General features: G+C 43.0%; 1 protein-coding gene across 1 annotated transcript in view; it reads left to right on the forward strand.

The window, feature by feature from the left end:
* The window catches only part of LIN52 (lin-52 DREAM MuvB core complex component), a 71383-nt gene extending 56910 nt beyond the window's left edge, over positions 1 to 14473 (forward strand). The window contains exon 7 of the transcript XR_010884189.1: positions 14382 to 14473. The gene's annotated coding sequence lies outside the window, so the exon portion shown is untranslated. The remainder of the gene's footprint in view (positions 1 to 14381) is intronic.
* The last annotated feature ends 11687 nt before the right edge of the window (positions 14474 to 26160 follow it).

Here is a 26160-nt window from a genome sequence, read left to right on the forward strand (position 1 = left end):
AAGCTCAGGAATGGAGTGACCTCCCTGAATAAGGGTTGCTGAAATTTTCAGCATCAGGCCTACCTCAAGAGACTGGGCCTCACTGGCAGCCACCAGGAGAAAAGACTCCAGGAAGGCATACTGCTGGTTTTCGCACTTGACCTTGGTTTGTTTTGCCTAAGGAGGTGTGAGGGTTCTTGCTCTTATAACTCTAGTCTATTGTCCTGTCATCATGCTGTATAAATAATATAATGCTAAATTTCTGACTTCCAAACACAGAGTAGGATGGACTAAGTAAACAAATGTTGCTTTTATGTCCTGCTGCATAGGATATTCTGGTGAAGAACATCCTCTGTACAGATTAGCAGCACTCAAGAATGTTGTTAAGACAGGTCATAAATATGCAGAGTGCAGATGGAGGGAAAGGGTGTCATAGTTTCTGATGTTGCTCACTAAGACCTTGTAGCATTCACATGTCATTTACTAATTGTATGGTAGCTGACCTGTGGCCTGGAGTGGTGCTAGAGGAAATCTCTTTAGTAGTTTGAGTTATCAATAGCTTTACAGTAATCATTTAAGGCACAGTGGCCTCAGCAAATATCAAAACTATTGTACCGTGAATCATATAAACAGGTATTAGGGGAAAGTCTCTGTCCTCAAGTGCTTATGAGTAGATGAGGCAGTAACAGAGTGAGAGGAGAAAAGGAGACACCAAGTTGCAGAGAAACTTGTTGGAGGTCATCCAGCAAACACTGTTCAAACCCCATGAATTCTTAGCCCCAGTCCAGTTGCCCTTCTACTGCTTGCCATCTGCCTTGTTGTTTCATTAAATAGATGTGGCTTTTTAAAAAATAAATAAATAAAAAGGCAAGCCCCTGAGCAACTGACAGGCATACGTAATTTAAATAATAATAAATTACAGTGTGATACCAGACATTTTAATTGTTTTTTAAAGACCCCTAAGAACTATTCAGAGAATTAAATTTTCTAAAAAATCACCTTAATACAGTGTTAGAGATTGAGAATTTAAAAACAGAATGCTAAAAATGAAGGTTTCTCACAGTGCTATTAACTGCCACAGTATGCACTTTGTACACATGAATTTAGGAGAGCTATGAATATTACAGAGATCCTAATAATACTTGTAACATTTCCATTGATGTCAGAATGCTCATTCTGACCCTTCCCTACTTTCCACAGCCTTTTACACCCATGCAGAGAGGGTGTAAGTGCTGCTTTCCAGATTTCATATCATTCTGCACTTGCTCAGCCCAAATATTTGGCAACAGAGCAGGGAAGGCAAATGAAGCCCTTCTTAAAATGTAATTTTCCTAATTCTGCAATGTTGAAATCCTTGCTTGTGCTCTGATGCTATAGTTACTGTGGGTCTGATCCTGACAGCATTAACAGGGAACATTATTGAAATGATCACTGCAGTACTATGAGGAACTAATATTATTTGCCGTAGCAAAAGAGGTCTCTTCTCTCATTTACTTCAATAACTTCTGAAAGGGAGGAGCTTGCTACAATAAATATTAACCTATCTCACTAGTATAATGTGACTGAGTAAGATTTACAAGGAGCCTTACTAACAAGTATCAAAACATTAGCAAGCTATTTGGTGGGAAAGGATTGCAGAAATGGAGTGATATGGAAGTCTGAATGAAAGAGACAGACAGGAGAATGAGAAAAAGAAAAAAAGGGGGGGACTCAAAACTCAAGGAGAGGAGAGACCAAGAGAGATAAGAAAGTGTCATTTGGAAGATAACAAGGGATGGGCAGGAGGTTGGAGAGAATGCAAAAGAGGAGTGAAGAAAGCATACTGTTAGAAATGAAGTTTAAGATGAAAAATAGTGAAAAAAGAGCAAAAAAGAAGGGGCGCAAATAAGAACAAATACTGGCCTTCAACCAAAAGGAGGCCAGGGAAAAGCAGAAGTTTGATGAGGAGTGGAACCAGTCAGTGAAGCCAGCTTTTTCTTATGGATGTGTTTCTCAAGATTGCCTCGTGTGGATTCTCTGATGTCTAACAAAGGGTGAGCTTACATTTCAGTGAGGGCAGTAATAGAATTTCTTTCTTCTGTCAGCTGCGTCATGTCATGAAATGTACAGAAGTGTAATATCTACTCTCCACAAAGTTGTCTGAAGTTGGCCAGCATGTTCCAAAGTTGTCAGGACACCCCCACACATGTGTGGATGGAGGGTAAGATAAAATGGTGAATAGGTGAAATTGTGAATGGACTCAGTGATAGAGAAGGGGAAAATTAAGAAAGAGGGGAGTCATATCTATTTTAATGCATTTTATTTGCTTTATTGCTATTTTCTTTCCTGGTTTTGCCTTAAAAAAAAACAAGACAAAAAACCTGGGATCTGTTTAGAGCCCTCCTCCCAAATCAGGCTAACCTCACTGTGAGTGTCTGCACCAGTCATTTCTGTGGCGAAAACCTCTTACTTCAGTTTTATGGGTCCAGTATGAGAACAGGAGATACTCCAAGAGCTCCGCTACTGTGTACTCTAGTTCTGCTGGGAATCACTCAGCATGTCAGTAAATTGAAAATGTGGTGCCTTTTCTCTAGGGCCTGCATCGTTACTGTCAACACGGGAGCTGTAGTACACCAACAAAACCTGTCCAAGGCCTATTTTGACAGTGTATGCAGTGTATGTGGGACATAGATACTACAAAGGGCTTGCGGTCGCTCTATATGGGGGTGAATTGCAGTTGTATTACTCAAACACACTGGCTATTTGTCTGCTATCCTTCATTGCGAATTCCCATCTCATTGGTTGTCTGCTGCAGTGATTCTTATATAGTATTTTCTAGGCACCTCCCTGGTGGGTATTGCTCAATGGGTATTGCAGCTTGGGTAATACTTGAATTTTTACAACTGGACTCTCATTTTATGTATCCCACATCCCTGTGGTGTATCCCACATGTCCCTCTGCATTTTACTCTCTTAACAAAATTGCCTGATTTCCAGACAGAAGTTGTCATGTTAAAAGGTGTTGGATAGGATAGAATCAAATGCTGATCTCTGTCACCATAAGACCTGTCCCTCCAGCACAATGCCTTTTTATGCATCATTATCCTTTATTTTTGGGTCTCCAGCCAATTTTTTGTTCCATGTGGTGGCGTAACCAAGCCAATTTGAATTAATTTTGAGTAGGATTTATGTATCAGATCTTTACTGAAATCCAAATGTATCAAATCCATCGTGTTCCCATCATCCACTAATTTTATAATTCTATTAAAAAAAGCAATCAGGTTTCTCCAGCACAATTCGTTCTTTATAAATCCCCGGTGCTGATAAATGTTTCCTTATCATCTAGCTGGCTAGTGATTTTTTTTCTCCATTTTTTTTGTTTTATTATTTTACTGGCAATAGATATTCCCAAGAACTCTAAATTTGCCTTTTTCTTTTTTTAAGATCAACAGCACATAATCTCCAGGCAGCTGCCTAGTTTTCATAATTTCCACAGTAAGAAAGGTATAAATGCCATTTTCCTTTTGGTGGGTGGATAGATGGCTCGTCATCACAAGTACCAATCCTGAAAACTTTGAGTAGCCAAACATGTGCTGTCAGTGAAACAAATGTGTGGACATTAGCTTCTTAAATTAATCCAGTCAGGTTTTTGCCTGATAATATTCATTCTGAGCAATTGTTATTGCCTACTGAAGAAGTATCAGGAGGGCATTTTTACACATTTTTATTATAATGTTCATAAAACTGTTAAATTCAAATGAAATAAAAATATTGTCCAAGTAAACTATATATATATTTATATGTATATGTAAGCTATGAGTATTATTAAGGCAGGCTAAGAAAAAGAACCCTATTATATCAGAATCAGATCAGTAAATTAATTTATTCTCAGCATTCGGTTGGAGATCAGTTATCAAGTTAATGCCAAAAATAAATAATCCCTGTAAATTCTAAGAAGCCATGTGTTAATTTGGTCATAAATCTCAACTCCAAGTTTTACCAAAGTCAAAAAAATCTGTACTTTGAAGGGGTGAATATCTGATGTCTATTAATGTCTATCATCTACACCCCAATGTCTGAATCACAACTTCAAAATATCTTTATTTGGGTCAATGTGTGGGTAGATATTCTGAGTCAGCTGTTCCCCACACTCCTTTCCTCAGATTCACTTGTCCAGATCTGCAGGAGGCACTGTCAGTGCTTTAGTCTGGAGTTTGCACACAGGCAAGCCTTTTACTGCTTACTGCTTGTGCCTGGCTTCTGTTGTTGGATAACAGACCATTTGATACAGCCATGTCAGTCCCATATTTACCAAAAAGTCCCTCTTTATTCTGATCTTGTGGTTCTTGCTTGGTTGCACAGAGAGGTGGATCACTGGAAGAAGAAACTTGATTGGTGATATCATGACATACTCTTTCCAACACAACCATTCTTGGAGACTCCAGGAGACTAGTCCTCCTGATGTCTTGTTGATCTAAAAAGAAAGGTTTCTTTGTCTTTGATTCTTGTGGTTCGTAAGCTGTATTCATTCTGTCTTGCAGCACCTTTAAACAAATTCGATATGAGTTCCGTCCTGGAACCATTCATTTTAATTCAAACAAGTTTGCAACAGGTCAGCACCAGTGAGTATGAATTTAAACAGTCTCATGTAAACTAGCTGTTCAAAAATATTCTTTATTTTCCACAGCATGTAAGCTGTTGGCTTTCAATTCTCCTGTTACTCAAAATACTAAAATGCTGGATATGTAAGAATAAGGTGGTTCGGTCTTATTTGGGTCAAATGTCTGGAAAAATTCCAGCATTTTATGGAAAATTTAATATAAAATCCCTACAGAAATAATGGGAAAAATATTAGCACAAAGTCTGTTCAGTCATTCAACATTTATTCATCAGCAAAATAAAAATATGTTTGGGCTAATGATAAATTTCACAGTTACCATTTCTTCTGCTAATCTGAGATAAATATTTGTATTTTTCTTGCAAACAAGATAATTACAGTAACACTCTTACTCCTGAACAGGGAAATCCATCAGGTAGCTTCTCTTCTGAAATCCAGATATTGATAGAGAATAGTTACTTAAAAGCTCTTCAAAATGAAATATGTTTGAATTATATAAAAGGTCTATATACCTGTGTAAACTCTTCTGCTAAATAACAGGCTTCTCAGGCGCATGAAGTTAAACACACATATCAGTAATTGATGCGTTATGTAGTTCAGTTGGGTTAGAAGGGTAGAAATTTGTTCCTGGTGTCTCATTTAAGCTTCAAATAAGGGATGGTTTGCTGGTGATTGGGAACTATTTGACTTGTGCAAGCAGCACTTGAAAAATACCTTTCTTTGGATTTAAGAACTGTGAAGTTGGTCTGATTGGTTTAACCATGGGCTAAAGGTATTTGTGGCAGTTTTGGAAGCTAGTTATTACAGTTCGACCTAAAATTCAGTAATGCCAATAGCAGACTTCTCATTGGTCTCGGAGGGTTGTCATTCCAGCCTCTGCGGAGCAGGTGCCAACACACACATACATACATACATACATGGGCGTATATACATACACTGTAGTTGCGATCTGAATTTTTAAGCAACATTTCATCAAGCTGCATTTAGACACTTGCTGGTATCACAGACTTGTGTTAATCTACACAAACCCTGTGTATCTGGAAAAAAATGGCTTCTACAACTAGAATCAATGAAAAGAGATTATTTTTGGTGGCTATTCCCTTCATATGCTACCGAAGAAATTATCTTAGATAAGAAGAAAACATGGAAGCATTTCAGAGAACTCAGGCCTAATAAACCCTGTCTCCTAACATTCATATTCCTCAGGCTCAGAGGAGTCCTTTTGACCTGTTATATTATCTCAGGCCACAGAGCTATCCAAATTAAATGAAGATATTGGAAAATCATCAGCTTGCTTTTTAAAAAGTCACTGATTATAGATGGTGTTGTGAATAGGTTCAGACACAGCTTCAGCCACAAATGCAGTTATGAGGTAGGCATCTATGGCTGTACACATGCTTCAAGGATATTTGAGCTGAACAGGGACTCATATCTGCCAAATCAGAGAAGAGCAGATGAAGATTAGAGAGAATCTTAGTATTTTAGATCAAATGCCCTTCCTTCTTGAAATGGCTAGAGCTACACCTGAAGAGGAAAGCAATGGAAAGGGTGTCCCAGAGAGAGCAAACCATGTCACCAGTCTGCATCTCAGCACAGATCCCATCTAGGCAACACAAATGACTGCCAAAATCAGAAGCTTTGTGATGACTGACACAGTATTTTACACTGGCATGGGCATGAACAGCAACTGCCTCCTTGCAGCTACTGAGGTAACAACCAAAAGTACAAACATGTTACCCTCTTCCTTCAAATCTGGAAACCTTCTAAAATAGTCCAACCTCCTGAAAGTCCAGATTGTTTTTCAAAAATGATAGCTTTTTCTTCCATGGGTAAAAGAGTTGCGGAGAGCATTCCCTCTTCTTTGGATTCCCAAGAGTCAGAGGATCTAGAACCAAAAATTCTTGTATAAAAAGCAAATTAAATTCAAACAAGATACCTTGTCTTTTATCTCAGCAATTATTCCCATTCTGTTAATTTACTTATAAAGCTTCTGTGTAGTTCGTATAGGAAATACTTCTACTACTGTAGAACAGCCCACCATACACTTCTTTTTGAGTACTGGTGCCTTTCTTGATTGTTTCCTCTCCAGCTTCCACAGACTTAATACAGAAAGGAGATGGCTTAAATTTAATGAAATTCTATCTGTCCAAAAGACTTATATTCAAATACCAATAACTTAAGCATGAATGTATACCAGTAACCCATCTCTCCAGCTGGTGTCACATCAGTGGAAGTCAAAACATACTGCAGTGGTGTGGATTGCTCTGAAGAACCACCTCTCAAATGAATGATCCTGCACTGCACTGATCCATAGATCAGATATGACAATCCTAGGTAGGATCAACTCCCTCAGTGAGTTGTGTTGCTTTCTACCCAGAGCTTTATAGTTGTGCAAAATTTTCTTCTACTAGAACAAATCCCATACCCTCAGCCTAGACACAGCAATTTTTTCTTCATGTACAGAATGAGCTCTTGACTTGGTCGAGTGGGACTTCTGGGTTCTAGGGATGACTAGGGAGTCCAGTCAAATCATATTCAGTATCAAAAGGAAGTTTTCCTAATTCCCTCGATACATTCCTTCTTCAGAAAGACACCCAGCATTACGTCTGATGCTTGGTGGGTGAGGCTCTATATAGCAAGAGAGAGACCTAGACGTTCAGTGAATTAAAACTCAGAAAATGCATGTTTTGTTAAACTTGGGTAACCACTTACACTACCTGAATCTTAGCACTCCCTCTGTAAACTGATGATAACATTAAGTGACCTTATAGAAAATGTATATGATTAAATGCATCCTTGTTTATGACAGTCGGATGTGTTAATGATGCAGTCTGTGCCAATACAGAAAAGAGGAAGAAATTCATTATTAGGCAGCTCAGTCCTATACCTAATGCTTAATATTGTTGCACTCACACATAGTCTTTATATTTACACTAGAAGGCAACAGCCTTGTGATAGTCAAGATGAGAAATGACTGAGGTTTAGCCAATTTCAACAATGGATCTAGAGAGAGAAGGAAGAAACTACCTTCCTGGGCTCCTCCAAATAATTCCTCTCCCTGGTTATAGGTGATAAATGCCATAATAAAAGTTGCTGGGGTGTTCTCCTCTCAAATACAACTTAAATTATGGACACCTTCTCCTGAAAAAGACAGACACAGGAGAGGTTCTGAGCAGGTGAGCAGAATTTATTAGTCACATGGGGCTATTTGGCCTCTGTACCATGAATCATCACTGAGTCTGGGTGTATTTAGGGTTGAAAGAAGCAACAACAAATGGGGGGAGGGTATTAAATAATGATTTCCATAGAGGCCAGCCAGATTTACCCAACTCCATGAAATTTAAACAAGAGAGCTTAGAAAATTAAAAAACAGTACATTTCAAAGGAATAAAGGGGTGTATATGTTAGCTATAGAACACAATAGCAGGATACTGAAGCAAGTTGTTTAGTGAGGTTTTTAAATTCCAGGGTCACCAAAATGCAGATGAGACATCTCTCACTATTTTTCTTTCCCTCTGACCACATCACAAATGTGAGGATGGTACAGTGCTGTCATTGGAGCCACAGGCAGAAGTAGAGCCTAAGGCAGAGGGATGATGCCAATGGATGAAGGGAAGCACCTGGAAAGGTTGCAGCTGTGATGCAGCTTCCTTTAGCTGAAGAGCCCCATCCCCAATGGGTCAGATCAGACTGTAGTTTAAGATGATCTTTGGATCCTTCACCACTTTCATATGGGCATCCACAAAGAGAGCTGTCTGCAATTTGGCCAGGAGATCCCATTCCTCTCACTTAGTGATGCCTTCCTTGCCTGTCTGCTAGCCAGAAGCAGTGCAAAGTACCTTTCATATGAAGACTGTGGCTGCTAGGGCAGTCCAGCTATCCTGGAGTACTGTAGTCCTTCTGGCCACTGGCACAGCTCACTATTAATCCAGCCTCTCCACCACCTTCTGTCCTGGCTCACTGCTGAATCCTGAATCAAGCTTAATGATCAGTGATTATCTCCAGGGTGTACCGTGTCTGGGCAAAAGATGAGCCGAAGCCTATGGGTGAAGGAAATAGTCAGCCCCTTCACCCTGCTGGCACAGGGAGACTGTCTACAATGGGGACACACTTTGTTCTGTTCAGGAAACAGATGTTCCTCAGAAGCCAAGCCAAGAGTGGGGTGTGCAACCACAAAAAAAAGCCATCACAAACCTCAGCCATTCCTCTGTGAAGTGTGTTTCTTCAGCCATGTCCTTCCTAGTATAAATACACAGCAGCAAGGTATATTAAAAAAGGAAAAAAAAAAAAAAAAGCTGCCTCTGCCCTCTCCTCCGTATTGCTAGGAACATCCCAGACCTGCCAGTGCACCACGGCGGCTGCCTGTCCCCCAGGAGAAGATGGGTTGCAAGACCAGACCTCTGACAGGTGTCAGTCACGATCCTTAACTCTGCTGGAAGACAGCAAGGTCTTTGTCAGTGCCAGATAGGAGACCATACAGAAAAGCAGAGATTGCTGTTTGCCCCTTCAGTGATGTCTTTCACTGTGATTTCAGAGCACGTTACAAGCATTGAGTAATTAAACAATCAAAACCAGAGTCCCCAGGCAGTTACCTGCCTTGTGCTTTAGGAATATGGTGGAGCTGGTTTTATGGTCAAGGCCCTGGCCTCAAAAAGCTGGATTCAGTTCTTAGATTTTTGGTGTGACCTTGGTTATGTCATTTACCCTCTTTTTACTCCTGGAGCCCCCCTGCTCCGGATGGGTGAGGGTAAATCCTGGGGATATGCCCAAATTCTCTGGTGAGGGAGATCATATAAGAAGTTAAGTAAGCAGTTCTTTCTCATTCTCTTATAATTTGCATGCTGTAATGAGCAACTGAGAAGTCTTACTTGAAGAAACAAAAACACCCCTCTTTAGTCAGCAACTGTATTCTCTGATAAAAAAATCTTGCAATTCTTGCCCTTTATAAACTACTGTAAGGTGGGCATAAACAAACTACTATGTTTTTCTTACAGCTTACTTTATTTTCCCCAGAATTAGTACAGTGGAATGATGTGTTTTATAGGAATGATGTTCTTCTTCTCGCAGCACTTGGCCCTGGGCCAGTCGGTGCCAGAGTCCCAGTGTATCCAACCCTTTTGGGTCCAACACACCAACAGGAGCCTCCTGCCCAGCTCAGCTGCCTGGCACAGGACATCTCTGGGGCAGCCCGTGAGGGGTATGACAGCCATGGCCTGCCCAGCAGTCCCTCAGCTCCCACTGAAGTCCCCCTTCCCCCCTGCCAGGGTGTTTGACTGTGTTTTCTCTCAGACCTCACCACGCCATTTGTGACCTCAAAACCCCTTTCCATCAGCAGAGTCTGTTTATTAGCCCGGGGAGCCTTTCTGCTTATTGCATTGCTGCATCCACAGCACCCCGTCCCCTCTGCAGCTGCTTTTGCCAGTGCCTGTCACCCTGGCGCTGTGCCCCCCTCAGGAACTGTGGCTGCAGCTCCGCGCTGGCGGCCGGCTGGGTCCCTCCGTGGGCTCCCATGGGGCGTCCCCGGGCCGTGGTGCCTGCCGGCCGGCCGGCCACCCTGACTGCCCAGGTGAGCGCCGCAGCCGGCCCGCGGGGCGCGCGGGAGCCGGGGGAGGTCGCGCATCACCTGACCCCCTTCAGCCAACTCGCTGAGACAAGACGTCAAGTTAATGAGCCCTCAGGTCTGTAATTAGCTGTCAATTACCTCAGATTAATCAACTCCTCGCCTAATTAAGCATAATCGGCAGGTGGGCAAAAAACGGGCCATTGTGTGGGAGCCATGAGAAAAGCATGGCTGGCAAACTTGGTTAGGATCAGCGGTGCATCCCCTGCCTCGCTGCACCGCGGACACCCGCACGGCCGGCCCCGCTTAAAGGCGCCCCAACCCCTTTCGGCCCGCGTGCCGGGTGGGAGGCGCAAGGGGGCCGTGGGCAGGCCGCGCTCCTGCCCCGCTGCTGCCCCCGGCCCCTCGGCCAGGCGCCTCCGCTCTCCTCCGTTGGCTCCGGATGGGCGTGGAGAGGAGAAACCCCAAACTCCCAGGCATGGAGAAAGGAGCAGGGGGCAGGATGGAGAAGGAGAAGGAAATAACTGCAATTGCAGAAAAAAGTGCTACAGAGGAGCCACGTCTGGAGCCTCTGGGTGCCTGGGGGTGGCGAAGGAAGGGTCTGACCCAACAGTGCCAAACGGCTGGATTTTAGTTTTAGTTAGGATAGGAGAGGTGTCTGGAGGGACAGGGACAGCCCAAATTTTCTTACCCTCCCCATTTTCTCTCTCTAGTTACTGTTCCCTTTGCTGTGCTTGCTGTCTTCATATGTTTTGATTTCTCTCTGAATACTGGGAGTAAAACACACCTTATGTTCGTTGAGCCAGGCCTACCTTGTTTATGAGTCTACCTGCTTATGGTGTGATGAAGATATATGTAGATGGAAAATGGAGTTTCAACGGGTATTAATTACTACCAATAAAAATGAGTCATGTTGCATTAATTTTCACGTGAAATTAACACAGCACAAATCCTACAGAGCCGTGTTTGGAGGAAGAGAGAGGTTCCCTGCCAGGGCTGGGAAGGGAGCAGGTTTCCTACCAACTTCCAAATGTTACCAGCGCGCAGCACATCATAAACTGTTCCCGGCTATGCCGGGGGGCTGGATCCTGCACAATGTGCACTAAATCCCTGCATTTTCACACCAGACACCAGCTTTCTTTTAAAGCACACAAACCACAGTACCCTTCTGAGCCACAGGTGAGATGGGCTGAGGAAAATGCAACTCACCAGAAAAGTATTGTGCGTAATATTAAAGTGAAAGGTTTTGATTATGCGTGGAAAGTCCATTTTTTATGTAGCCAGATTATCACCCGGTGCACTGGATTTACACTGCATTAGTGATCATCAAGATTAGAGCAGAATCCCCAGATAACAAATGGGAACACAAGACGTCAATTTATGGCATAATAGCAATAGTAATATAGCAATAATCATATTCAACCAAAGAAGGGTGTGGTGAAGGGTGAGTCAGATCCCTCTGCTCTGAAGAGAGAAGCTGCCTGCATGTGAGTGGCTTTGACTGGAAAAATCACTCCCTCGTGTCCAGAAGGATGATTTTATACTTCATTCTTGACAGAAGGGAAAAGCAACAGCCCAGCACAGGTTTGGAGGAGCTGGTGCATGCAACAACCGGCAACCGGAGGGTGGAGTTAGGAGATGCAGGCTGCCCCCTTGGCTCTGCCAGGTGTCTGTGCAGGTCACAAAAGCACCCTGGATCTCTAAAGAGAAGGTACACGTTAAGGTGCATGTTAAGGAAGGTACATTTCAGTGCCCGCAGCTGCTTGGACCCCGAGCCCTGAGGAGAGGGCTAGACTCTCCTGGTAGGACAGCTGCTTTTTGGGAAATCAGGAACCACAACAGCATCCTCATTTCCCTCAATTTATGAGTTTTTCCTTCCAGGTCCCCCTCTTCATCGCTAGGTGTCTTCCTCTGGCTGCTGCACTGGCCCCTCTCTGTGGGACCTGTCACCACGTTTCCAAGGACCAGCCCGGAGAGGGAGTGCTGAGCACTGGCCCGGAGGCCACAGCAGGAGTCGCATGCTGGGGGCCCAGCAGGGCTCTCCTGCAGCTCACTGCTTATTCACAGGAATGCTGCAGGCGCACATTGATTTCACCAGCTCATTCCCATTGAGAGCTGGAACACTCAAGTGACTTGCATCAGGGTTGACTAAGCATTTCTATTATCAGCTCCCTTTTTAATCACTCATAACGCTTTCAGTCTGGGAGTGTGAAGGTCTCCAGATGTGATCTCCATCCAAGGAAGCAGTGTATGCTTTCATTTTGCTTCATTTGAGCAAAAATGGCTCAGACATTTATGAGGATAAGTGCCCAAGCCACAGAATCCTTATCCCATTATAAAACAAAATTCTATCTTTGTAGAAATGAGAAAAACAGGGAAGCAGGCAGCAGAAATTTGTTAGGGCTAGACTGATGGAGCAGCTTTCAATGATCCACTGAAAATCAATTGTGACAGGGCTGAGTTGTTACAGGTTGAAAAACTGTGCTTTGAGAGGCACTGCTATTGCTGGTGGTGTGGGACTGCTGCTAATGGCTCCAGATCTCACGGATGATGGCACTCCATGACGGGCAAGGGTGCACGGTGCTGTATGACCAACCAGTGCCTTGCTCAGGAAGCCAAGGGGCTGGCTGAGGCTGCACATAACCAGCTGGTAGCAGGTAAAACCAGATGCCTGCAGCTGCACCCCTAGAGCCCTGTGGCTGTTGGGGTAGGTCCTTTGTGAGGCCTGAGGTTCAGCTCACATGGCAGCGAGGAGGAGGGAGGTCACATGGGCAGCTCCAGAGTAGATCAGAGGAATCCAGCAGCTGTTTTGGTACGAGACAGAAAAAGGAAAGGTATTTTATATCCCTGACAGTGTTTGAACTGCACTGGTCACTCCAGCTGTATCAGACTCTGCTGTGCTACAGGTCGTGCCCCAGCTGCGAAAACGCTCTTCTCCTTCTTGGTGCTTCCCAAACAGACACAGAGGAAGCTGGGTAAGTGATGAGGCCATGCCCTTTTCTTAATTAAAAAAAAATGGTAAAAGCTATGACTATTTCATTAACTGGTTGGTGCAATGACTTAGAAACAAGAGTAGAGAATTTCCTGACAACCCGTAAGTCATTCTGTCTGTATATAATGCCGGGTAATTGTCAGAAAGGTGCGCCATACCGCAGTCAGTTTGCACCTCCGTAGAAGCCCTGGCTCGGACTGTGCAATACTGTAACATTCAGACCCACCATGTTTTGGTTTGGTCATTCCTGTTACCTTGATGCGCTGCCCTGGCAAGAAGCAAAAGTGGTTTTAGTGGGGGGGGCACTGCTCTTCTAAATGGTCAGTCCTACGAAAGCCATGGGCTTGTCTGGACTAGACAGTTAATTTGAGTGAGGTAGAGTGTGAGCAATTCCTGACTCTCTGTGGACACTTACCCAAAGATTATAAAAATGAAGTGCTCAGGCTAGAAAGTATCCATAAGACACCTCTTGGTTCTCCTACGCCTTTTCATTACGTTGCAACCCACAGTCATATATCTGTGGTGGTGCAGTCTCTCCCTGTTCACATGTGAAGCTCTACTTCAGTGATAACTGTGTAACCTCACTGAAAACAAGGGCCAGCCCCTCTATGCCGAGGGTAACAGGGACTCATACTAGTCTCCTGTGGACTGACTGTCTTAGCCTACTGCTGTCCCTAGGCCCCATACCAAGGTGCAGAGCAACCCTTCAACATCAGGCCCTAAAAAAGCAGCCAGTGAACAATTAGAGGCTCACAAATCTCATAACTATTCAGTGTCATGTGGTTGCACCTGGTGAACAACATATGACAGATTTCTTATGCTGATGGCACTAAGGATATGTGTGCACATGTGCATGTGCAAGGCTACTTAGAAGGGTGCAGCCGGATGGAAGCACGCTCTGCCAGGAACACGTAACTGTGTCAGCATGGTGGCATGCCTGAGCTCAGGAGCCTCGAGCAGGGACCAAAATATTAGGCCTGGAGTGGAGATACTCTAGCACAGCTCCACTGCTGGGACAGAGCTGGCAAGCACCGGGCCAGCTCAGCAGGCAGAGCAAACTTGCATCTGTCCACGCCTGTCTGTGTAGACATGCACTTAATAACTATTACTGCTTTCCAGAGCAAGTTTCTAGGCTTCATTATATTTTTACTTGTCTTGCAGGGAATACAGCAGGAGCTCTGATAAATGAAGAAAAAGTGTTGCTCGCTTTTCAGAGGATTTATGTGACAGTCTCTCTTTCTCTCTCTCTCTCAGCCCAAGAAAGTCCTTCATGCCTTTCTACGCTGCTGGTATCCCTGGGAAGCAGCAGATAACTTGCTCTGAACTCGGGACCAGCGGGCAGCATGGTGAGCGCAGCACTGCTTTCACAGCAATTTCATCAGCAATGGGTCAGTGCCATACGCAAAGCCGCTTACAAGCAGGCTCCAGCCAAACTCAGGCAGCTAACACCCCAAACCCAAAAGAGCTGGAACAGCAACAGGGAATGGCCGTGGTTGGTGCTGCATCACCCTCACAGGTTGTAGGAAGCAAATGCTGTAAATGATTTTAGTGGACAGCCAGACATTTTGTGGAGGGAGAGGTGGAGGGGGGAGCGGACAGCAGTGAGAGAAAGGATGAACCCAGCATTAGGCTGGAGTAGCCCCCAAGGGCACACTGTCATATTGGGCCAAAGCTCCCTTTTCCTTCACCCTGCATTTCTTCTCAGGATGCCCTAACTTTAAGACCCCTCAAAGGGAAGAGGGAACCAAGGTGTCATGGCCCCTTCTTTGTTTTTAATTATTCCCCATTTTAATCTTGATTTGCATGTCGATCTCTCAGAACTGGGCCAGGGACTCCACAAAGCCCTCGTCAGCAACTCCCCCAATAATAAACGGGAAAAGGCTTAAGGGGCAAATCACTTGCATGTTAATGAGACTGTTTGCTGGAGTCAAGAGAGAAAACAGCAAACAAACAAATGGACTGAATTCCAGCGGCAGCTGTTTGCTCCTTAATCTCGGCTCGTCAGAGCTGCCCTTTGATGGGACACAATCTACACAAACGATTGTGCTAAATCTTCTAATCTACGTCCTCATTATTACATCCCTTCTTACGCATGTAAATCAGGGACAAACTCATTTTAATATGTAGATAGATTATGGAAGGGAAGGGGAGGGGATTGGAGGGGAAAGGAGCTGCTGATGGTGTCTGTAGCTGTGTGTTTGAGGGGGTGTTAATGAGGGGACCTGGCTGTGGAGAGCCCCTGGGAGTGAGGAGGGGGACCTACGGTCAGGGGACAAAGAGGGGCTATAGAGGGGCGAGGACACTGGCGCTGGTGCTGAGGCACTGGAGGAGCCCTGGAAATGGGGTGCCTTGGCAGGGCTGGTGTGACGGGGCAGAGAGCTTGACTTCCCTGATGAGTTGTGGTCAGGAGGAGATGTGCAGGCATGGTTAGCTGGTGGGCTGAAGACCAGACCAACCAACTTTACCCAGGCTGGAGTAACAGACTACATCTCCAACTGTGGAGTCTAAGGATGGAGCTTGCTGCTTTTCAGACGAATGTCGCTAGAGCCATGGTCATGATTTTTAATAACATTCTAAGCAGTTGCTTTGATAACAAGCATGACTATGGGAAAAAGAGCTCTCCTGCATTTCCCTGACTCTGACATCTCCTGATCCAGCTGCCACATGCAACCTGCTCCTTGCCCCACTAACACTTGCCTTCCGCAGGAACAACTTGGGAGAGCATAAGGTCATTCAGCATCAACCTTATTTACCTGAGCCACCTCCTCCTCCTCTTCTCCAGGAGGGGCAGCCTTAAACAGCAAGGTAAAATAGGAAAAATATTTAAAAAGCCCAACCTGGTTAGGTAACAAATTCTCCATTGACCTCACAGCTGTGAAGAAATCATACAGGAGACAAGCAGTAGGTTAGAGCACAAAAGGTGAGTATAAAAGAATGGCAGAGGCATGTAGGAGCATAATCAAAAAGGCCAAGCATAAAATAAGACTGCAAGTAGGAGGATAATCAAAGGGAACAAGAAATGATTCTATAAATTCATTAGTAGCAAGAGGAAGACTAAGAAAAATATTTGTTCTCTACTCAACTGGGAGAGAAAATTATTGATAGGTGATAATAGAGAAAGTAGTAACAGTGATAAAGGGGTAAGATCTTGGCATAGAACAGGGAAAGAATATGGCAGAGATCATATTGTTGAGTTAGATGCATTCAGATTTACTGGGTGTGATGAGCTTCATTGTAACTACTTACAGTTTTGGCTAAGCAGTCTCAGAATCAGTAGTGACTCTTTCAAAAGCTGTAAAAATGGTTGAGTACAGAAAAAAATGGAATAGGACAGAACAAATGTTCATTTTTAAAAAGTGAAGGAAAAGGTGCTGAGTAATTATGGACCAATCAGCTTAATTCCTGTTCTCACAAAAACTCTGGAATAAATATAACCAATTTATTTGCAAAGACCAAAGAGAAAATAAGACAGTCAATTGGACTCAGTGTGGATTTGTCAAGGATAAATCCTTTTCAGTCCCTCTGATTTCCTATGTCAGGGCAACAGGTCTTGTAGGTAAGAAAGGAGCAGGTGGTGTTGTGTACCTTGACTTCAGTAGGCCATTTAGATTTAGATATCAAAAGATATCCTCATAAGTAAAGTAGGGAAACATAATTTAGCGGAAACTACTGTAAGGAAGATACAAAATTAGTTGGAAAATTGTGCTCAGAGAATAGCCCTCAGTGGTTCACTATTAAAATAAAGGATGTATTGAGCAGAGCTCTATAAAGATCTATTCTGGATCTGGTTCTGTTCAGTGATTTAATTAACAGCATGGATGACAGAATAGAGAATGGGCACATTAGGAAGATACAAACCTGGAAGGCACTTTAAGTACACTGGAGGACAGGCTCAGCATTCAAAATGATTTTGGCAAATTGGGAAAGTGGTTGAAAAAACATAGATGAAAGTCAATAAGAAACCATGCAAAGAATGTCAGTGATGCAGAAAAAATGAAATGCATAAACAGGGGTTGGGAAACAACTTGTTAGGCAGCAGTTCTCCCAAAAAGGAGCTAGAGGTTAGAATGGATTACAAGCCAACCCAAAAATATTATGCTCTTGCAAAAAAAGCAAGTCTCCTACTGTGAGGAATAAATAATACATGTCAAGACCTCTGCTAATAATCTTTATCTCTAATTAACATTGATGAGACTTTAGTTGGTGTTTTGAGCCCAGTTTTGACATTGACCTTCAGGAAAAATGTGGACCCATGGAAAATGTCTGAAAGAGACCCATGAGAATGATCATAGATCTAGGAGACACGTCCTGCAAGGAAAGACTGAAAAAGCTGGTGTTGTGTAACTTGAAGAGGGAAGACCGAGAGAGGACAAGAGACCAAAACTTTCAAAACTGTTAAAGGGAGAGTGAAAAATCTGTCCTCCATGCTCATGGTAGGTAGGTAAGTCCATACAAAATTTAGGAAGAAAGATCTGGGTTAGACATTATGAGGAAAATTAATGAAAAGGAGAGAGAGAGAGCAGAGGGGAGACATGGGAAGAGATTGCTTAGGAACTTGTGTCTGTGAAGAATGAGACAGGTATGGCCGATCACAGCATGTGGCAGAGAGGAGGAACAGACAGCCTCTGTGAGTCCCTTCCAGTCCTACTTTCCTCCAGGAGTCTGTCTCCTCATTTCTGCCAGCCGCTGTCTAACCTCCAGCAATACTGGAGACGGAAGTACACAGAGATGGATGAGGCATAAGGAGGTGCCAGTAGTTCATTGAACACATCACAACTTTCCTCATTAACACCCCAGCATACATTTACTGACCAGGAATAGTGACAAAACAGAGACCTAGGAGACAAGTGAATCCTTCAGATGAACAAAGTGATGGCCCATACCATCTTTGGGGGTCTCTTTAAAAGAAAAGGGCAGACACATGCCATCCAGATCACTGCAGTGCCAGCCCATGACTAGCTAAATGTTGCTGCTAGAGCTAAAACAGCGGCATGAGCACTCCTCCTACCTACCACCACGAGATAACTGACCTGACCACTGATACTTCTGCTCCCTGTGAGGAAGTCTAAATCAGGCAAAGACTTGAAGACTTGCTATGGATTATATAGGTATATTAATAAAGGTTTTTTTCCGCAGCACCTGCTTGGGGAAATCTTGGGAGGCTGGAAAGGTAACAGGCTGGACTGAGTACCCACCTCAAGCAATACATTTTCAAGTAAAAGTTGGAAATTTTATCTAATAATGCTAAAAAGCTCAGTGGCACCTGAAAGGGCACATGAAGAAAGATTGGAGAGGGAGAAAATTATTAAGACTACATGTGGGTAGGAAACAATCCCATATTTTGAATCCAGGACTCCTGGCAGCCCCCCAAAAGACAAGTGCCATATGACCAAATAAGACATTGGAAAAAAGACAGAAATGATTATGAGCTCAGCCATAGCCTCAGTAACCTCTGCCAAAATCTTGACCAATCTCAGTGCCACATAGCAGCTGCTCAAGGCTGTCCTGCCAATAAGATCTGCTGCACTGCATTTATATGTGATGTTTCACAAGGCAAAGGCAGGTTTCCATAGGATAGCTATGAGTTCCCGGGCTTGATGGCTGCCACTTCGATGCGTGCCATCTGGGTCAAGTGTTGCCCAACTACCTACCTAGACAGACCCGTTTTTCTTTCAAACCTTTTTGGCTTGATTACATATGTCTAACCGAATGCCCAGTGTTGGCCTGACTGGTATGTATCTGGAAATAGAACATGACCATATGTAATTGGGAAAAAAGGAGAAGGAAAGAGAGGAAAAATTGTAACTGAAAGAAAGAAATTAAAGAAGGAAAATTAATATGATTACCAGAAATGGATTTAGTTAGATTTTAAAGGCAGCATCATAAACAAAACATCATGTTTTTAGCATTTATTTGTCCCTTTCTCTCTATTCCCAGCTTCTTTCAGTCTTGATGTTTGTCCTCTGTCATCTTCTTTCTTTGGCCCTCTGCATTCCCTTTTTCACACACCCTTACCACTCTCTCAAGAGCACAAAGCCTTTCATACTTTCTTCTGGGATGAGAGATGGATCACAAGAAGGATTGTAGAATAGGGTCCCTTGGCCAGGTGGGCTTTGGGCTTAAATTTGCTATATTTGAGATTAAAGGTGAACCCATTCCCAGGCTCCATCTTGCTTCAGACTGCTGTTAGCAGCTCACTCTTGTATCCTAGTGTTGGTGCTGACTCTCACTTTGTGTTGTCTGCCAAGCCAGGATACTAGCTCAGATCTTCAAAGCTCTCTCAAAGTCAGTTACGTCTGAGTCTGCATTTTCATCACGACCCACCTGCTCCTTTGGGAAAACTCAGTTGACTAAGTCCATGATGAAGTGAGTGAAACTGGAGATGAAATGGAGATAAATGTCAAGGAGGTTTGGCTACTGAATAAGTTTACAGAGGAAATACACTACTCCAAACTGGATATATTTAGGACACACAGCAGTGCTCCCTTTCTTAAGAAGCTTTTCCACTGTAACAGAAAAGAGGGTTTAATGTTATAACATATAATTAAAAATAAAAAATACAATAGTCCCTTATTGACAGGCTAGTGGGTACATGGAATTAGCAGCAGGCAAAATGGTTTAATGGTCACAAGGAAAAAATGGCATGAGACCCTAAGATATGCAGCAGCCCCCAGTATGTCTAAGGAAGAGCCATTTCAAGAAAGACACAGAGTGGACAAAGGATTGCAGGAAAACATGTCAGGGAGGCTGGCAAGGGGCTGAGGAGGGGGGACAAGAGGTGGTACACAGTGTAGGCATTTGCCTCGGCGCAGATGCCTTCAGCAGGACCTGTCAGAGTGGGGGATGGAGGTATCAGCAGCATGGCACTGCTCCTGTAACTGCCATCACACTGGTGGTCACCACCAGGAGAAGGACAAGCCTGCAAGAGGGAAAATGTCCGATCTTCTGTTAAATATCCCCCATGAGAGAGCTCCCAAAGTCATACCTGTTCCTCCAGGGAAATGTCTACAGCCTAATGTCAGCCTCTCACACTGCTTACTTTTATCCCACACACTTGTGATAACCATCTCACTTAGTGACTACCACTCATGCTCCTAGTGCTAGCCCAAATCTTTAGTCTTCTTCATCAGATTTTTTATCTTTTGATAGCTGAGGGATTATATTCCCCTCCCCTTAGTTACTGCTTAAGCAAGTCAGGCATATCCATGAATGGCTCACAGACCAGTCCTGCAAACTCCCAGTCATTTTCTTTCCTCTTCTATATGATCCATGCTTTTTGTCATATTTTCTTAATAAATAAATATGCAAAGCTGCACAGAAAATTTCAGTCTTAACCCAGCCATACACCAGTATTGTATTAATTGGCTGCTCCACAGTGTCATATTTCTGAGTGTGGAGCTGTATCAACCCTGTTTAGAGCTGTGTTGTATTGGAAATACACATTGTTATTGCTCCAAATTGCATTATTTTCAGCCATTCTGATTGTCCAGCTGCCTGTCTCTCAGATGTATTTTTGGCTCTGGGATTTTTTTCCCTACTCTAGTTTGCTGAGTTTGCTCTGATTTATGTTCCCTTCTCTGCAAGATTCTGGTTCTCTCCTCCCTGATGGGCAAAACCTTTCCCAACTCAGTATTATCTGTAAGTGACATTAATATGCAGCTTGATCTCCTTTCTCGATCATTTCTGAAGATATTAAGAAGGGCAGATTTAAACAGCACTCTCTGGAGAACTTCTGTCCTGGTCTGACAGTTGCACTCAGAACCTATTATTTACAGTTGTCTGGCTGCAGTCTCATTTTCATTGATAACTTCTATCTAAAAATTCAGAATAATTTTTGCTGGGGTGATTTCATGTTTTGCTAATTAGAACCTCAAGAACAGACTTGGAAGGGGAATTTACTATAAAAACAATAAAATAACTAACAAAATGAAACACAGAACACTGGGCAAGAAGATCACTCAAGCCAGTTTCATTTCATTTGGATTGTGTCCTCTGCAATCCAGCCTGAATTTATTTTGACAGACAGTCTTGTAAGCAGTTTTCCTACAAGTTGAAGGCATTTGTGGTGTTCCCTTCCCCTAACAGTTCCATCATGCTAAGACAATTCAAGTATGCCCAGCAAAATTCCTTCTTTTGGGAGAGTGATGGAAATAAGTTTTTTGCCATAGCAATTGAGTCTAGTATTCTTTCCCCCTTTTTGAAGATAAATGCATCTATCATACTTCTTTCTATAGCATGTACCTCTGTGACACCAACATGTAGCAGAAAAATAATACAACCACAGCCTGAAATAAGAACTTCTTTTTAATACTCACCATCACTCTGGGGCAGAGGAATATACATTTGTGTGTGTGCAGTTCCCGTGCCGTTTCTGCAAAAGCAGAACAATACCTTGTCTCTCTTAGAGTGGGATCCTTCTTACTTAACTTTAGATGTCTACATCTGAGCTAGTCATGGGCTCCTTTTATAGTCAATACCAATCTCATCAATAAAACCAATGGAGAGGGGATTCCTTTAACCCAGTGTAGGCAACTATTTCAGGACAAGATGATGTCCCCTTGGCTCCATTGACCCTATTGACTAGATCTAACTAGAAAGGGAATTTTCTTGCATGAAGACCCCTATGTTTTAGGCATTCATGCTGGGTCTGATGATTCCCATTGATGTATTCTGTTCTCTCTCTAGACATTATTTGACTCTTGACTCCAGATGCACATCTGCTCGTGCTGATAATTCCCATATAGATGACAATAAATAGGAATTTTTGGATGTTTTTCCCTATTCCTGCTGATAAAATATTTTAGTCCAGATCATCTGTGGTGCTCAGCTATTACCTTTGATCATGAAGGTTATCAATCCAGTCTACAAACTAAGTTTGTCCCCTGTAGCATGAATTCAGGTTTGAGGACAAGCAAGGAGGATTTTGACCATGTCTATCAAAGAGTACAGAGGCATTTTTTAAGAGTAAGAAGTAGCCCACAGGATTAAGATTAGGCCTGCACAGTGCACTAGACCTGGCACCTGGCTGGTGTTCATCTGCTGGCTGGAATCAGAGGCAGAGAGAGCTGTTGGCCCCCCGGCTGGCACAGTTGCACGAGGCTTCTCCGCCAGGGCCCAGGCAGTTCCCGAGGCTGCGGACTGCATCCTGCCCCGCTGTTCACTCCTGCTCCCGTGCCACTGTCCCCTGTCCTCTCCTCTGGGCCAGCGCGGTGCTGTGGGGTCGCACTGTAAATCAGGGCAGTGGAATGATCTGGGCTAGAAATAACCTTTTTCGCGTGGGGGGGAAGGGGTGTCTTCAGCAGCTGATTCACCCACTGTCTTCACCCTGGAGAGACACAGTGTTCGATACAGCTTGGGCCCTTGGGTCAAGAGGGAGGATTCGGTCTTGATGCCCTCTTATATGCATGTTAATATCCAGCACACAACATCCAAATATCCAGAGCATCTCCCCTCACACCTGAGTCCTCCCAGGGAGCAAAGGCAGCTCTTGGAGACTCCTCATTAGGTCACTGGCCTCGGGAGCCGAGCGCTCCCTTCCCCCTGCCATACACAACTGTTCCTCATTTACATAAATTATCTGTATTCAATTATCTGTCCAGATGTCCGAATTGTGCCACCAATGATCTGTGAATGAATTAAAAATGGAATATAATTTAATAATAACTGATTAGAAGGAGATTAGTTGTTATATAAAAAGGAAAAACCAAGAGATAGCTAGTTGCCCTTAATCTGAGCCAATCCACAGTAATTATAGAAATAGTCTTGCTTGGTCCCTTTCCCCATTTCTCTTCTTCTCCCCTGTTTTCTCTCTGTCTCCTTTTCCTTTTTCTGTCTGTCCTTTCTTTCCTCACTCTCTCTCTCCCTTCTCTTCTTCTTTTTTACGTTGTCTCTGTCCCTCCTGTATCTTCTCTCCACTTTCTCTTCCTGATTATACATACCTATGTCAACAGAGTTAAAGCCCCTCCAGCTGCTGATACACCCATGTAACTGTGGATGTTCTGGCAGGGTCCAACCAATAAGAGCTTTTGGCTGCATTAATGTCTGTCTTTCAAGCCATTTAATGATGTCGCTTTATACTCTCACTTTTCTGTTAATTAAGTTTGGAATCTGCCTTTTCTCTTGGTTACTAATCCAGACTTTTTTCAGGTTTCCCTCTCGATGTCTTTTGGAGTCATGCAGAGCAGTTTCTACGTTGTACTGGATGTAATAAAATCAGAAGCAGTGCGTAGCCTCTGGCTCCTCGTCTCGCACCAGGAAGAACCGGCGGCCAGTCCCCGAGCCCCCGTGGTGACAATGTGGCATCCCTGGAAAAGTGTGCCCAGATTTTCTGGGAAACTTGTCACAGTTTTATTTTCCAGTGATCTCCTCTTCTCTCTCAAGCTTCCAGCCATAATATCCCAGAGTTGGGCTGAAAGAGGGAGCGCAGCACCTGTCTAGGTATTGGGGATAGAAAAAATTGGAGAGAAAATTACAAACCCTTGTGCTCTGTGGGGGTCTCTCCATCTCCTTTCCTGTCCTCCACCTTGTCTAACAGAGGTCCCTCCCTCCCACCCAGGTGTGACCTACCTGTATCAGCTAGGGCTCCTGGTGTGAGCCTCCATGCCTCACAGTGATTTGCAATGGCATCAAGCTGTATAAATAAAAACTGGTATTAGTTTGTTTTCTAGTCCCCCAGTAAATTAGAACAAGGGGAAAAAAAAAATCACTTGCTGATGTTCACTGCTAAGCTGGAGTAGACTGTTTATTTCAAGTAATTCCAAAACATGATTTTGAAGCTATTAGTTAACAAGAAGTCAAATTTACCCCCTAGCATGGAAATTGCTAGATATACATAATGGTGATTAAGGATATGGCTTTAGAGGAACACTCTTCTTATTTTACAGGAAAAGAGAGGCTGAAAAGTAAAATATATTCAGTATCATGGACTCATTTACCCGTACCAAGGTATAGGATATTTAAAAACTTCAATGTCTTGGCTCACTATGCAAACTATGCACACTTCCCTGCCACCCTGTTTCTCAGTTAAAAGCTCTGCTGCTCCTCTGGACATTGCCCTGAAGAGCACTGCTCATGCTGGCAGGTTGAGTTCCCCGCTTCCACATCACTGAGCCAGGGGAAATCTGCAGTACACATACTCCTCCCTCCAAAACCGGTCTGTAAACAGCTGCTAAATTTCTCCGGGACAGCTATAGAGTTTAGAAAGTCAACTGAAGTGACTCCCGTGGGCCTCCAGCCCCAATTTAAGTTCAGGCTCCCAAGCTGTTCTGGTGCGAAGATCTGGTCCGTATCACTGGGACTGGTGAGAGCAGGTTCAGGTCAGCAGCACTCGCACAGGAGCCTGAGGCTGAGATCTTGCCTTCATCGCTGGGGGGAGCTCTGAAGACCAAGAATGGCTCTGGCTCCCCAAACTTCAGGTGCAAGTGTGTTGTGTTGTGCATGGAAGTACTCTGCACACAGTATTAACCAAAAACATCTATCTGATGTATTTAATTTAGACTTTTATTCTGTGTTCATTACCATGGCATCTGAGCATCCTATGGATGTAATTCAGTACAAAGCATTTTATATAAATAACACTTTGTATGTTATCTTCTACACCACCTAGTCAAAGAAAACAGGACATTTCCTTTGGCTGTATGTCTATCAGTTCTCTGTCTTTTTAATTATTACAGACTTCCTCAGCTTAGATTAGCTGCACCAACAATCAGCCAACATTTCACAAAACAAGGATCAAAAACATTAGCATCAAAAATAATACAACCATTTAAAACAAAAAGAAATAGATCACTATAAAATGTGGAATTTTGATTAAGCGCTCATCCATTTCTTTTCATTAGTACAAATGTAAATGTGAAGATTTACTTTGTCATTCTGGTAACATATGATCTGGCTCAATTATCTTGTTGTTATTCCTCTGTAAAATACACCCTGTCCTTCAAACATATTTGTGTAGGTTTTTTCACGTGAGCTAGTCTGTATAAGTGCTGTAAGTATGAGGTCCTTATTTATGCCCTGTTTAGTCAGTAACCCTAGGATGGAGTGTCTGTTGCAAAAGATGATGATCAAGATTTCATTTAGGTAATGTGTCCCCTTTACAAGTTTTGCTACAAAAAAAATAATACCTTGATCGTAATTTCCATGTTGTTGCCAAATTTTGTGGTGTTACCATGCATCTTGCTTTATTCTGGTTTTCAAGAAGATCCAGCTCTTCAAATCAAGAGATCACAAGAGAATTTCAACTTTTATTAAAAAGTGTCTGCCATCACTGTTGCAAAAGAAGACTTGACAACACAAACCAAATGCATCCTAATGTTCAAAAAAGGAGCTTGATATGTTATTTAAAGCCTTTCATAATTTTCATTTTTTATGGACCTAATTCACAAACTTTGGATTCTTGGGGTTTTGCAGTAAGCACTTTTATATTTTGGTAATTAAAATGTTAGCATTCTGCAGCTAGAAGATATGTTCTGCAGACTTTGAAGGATGTTATTTACATATGATTTGTCTTTGATAGTCTTATTTTTTTTGAGTAATACTTTACTCACAAGCAGTTCCACTAGCTTCTATGAATATTTTTCAACATGATAATTTGAAAAGAGGTAGCAAATCTGCCCCTTAGGTTAATGCAAGACAAGTCATAGTTACTGAAGGTATATTAATGCTTTATATTTTGAAACAAGTGATTTATTCCATTTTCTAAATCCATTTCTGAAACCCACATGAAAGTACTATGCACCTTGGTATCTCTGTTGCGGAGATTCAAAGTTAAAGAGATTACCGAAATGTTTCCCTAATGTTAATTTTCTCAGGTTTAGATTTATGTTAGAGGATGTGTGAACTGGAAGCATAATCAAACCCTTAACACACATTACCTTCTCGTTCTCCTTTTTTTGTATTGTTTCCATCACAGTTTTGGTATGTGCTTTCCTAATGATTATTAACCTCTGGAGGAACCTGAGTTTGAAGCTGTTTTTGCTGATGGTTGTTATAGAGGTTTTCTGGGAAAGATTGTTCAATTACAATAAATCTAAGA

This window comes from Apteryx mantelli, chromosome 4, assembly GCF_036417845.1.
Source record: "Apteryx mantelli isolate bAptMan1 chromosome 4, bAptMan1.hap1, whole genome shotgun sequence".
Lineage (NCBI taxonomy): Eukaryota > Metazoa > Chordata > Aves > Apterygiformes > Apterygidae > Apteryx > Apteryx mantelli.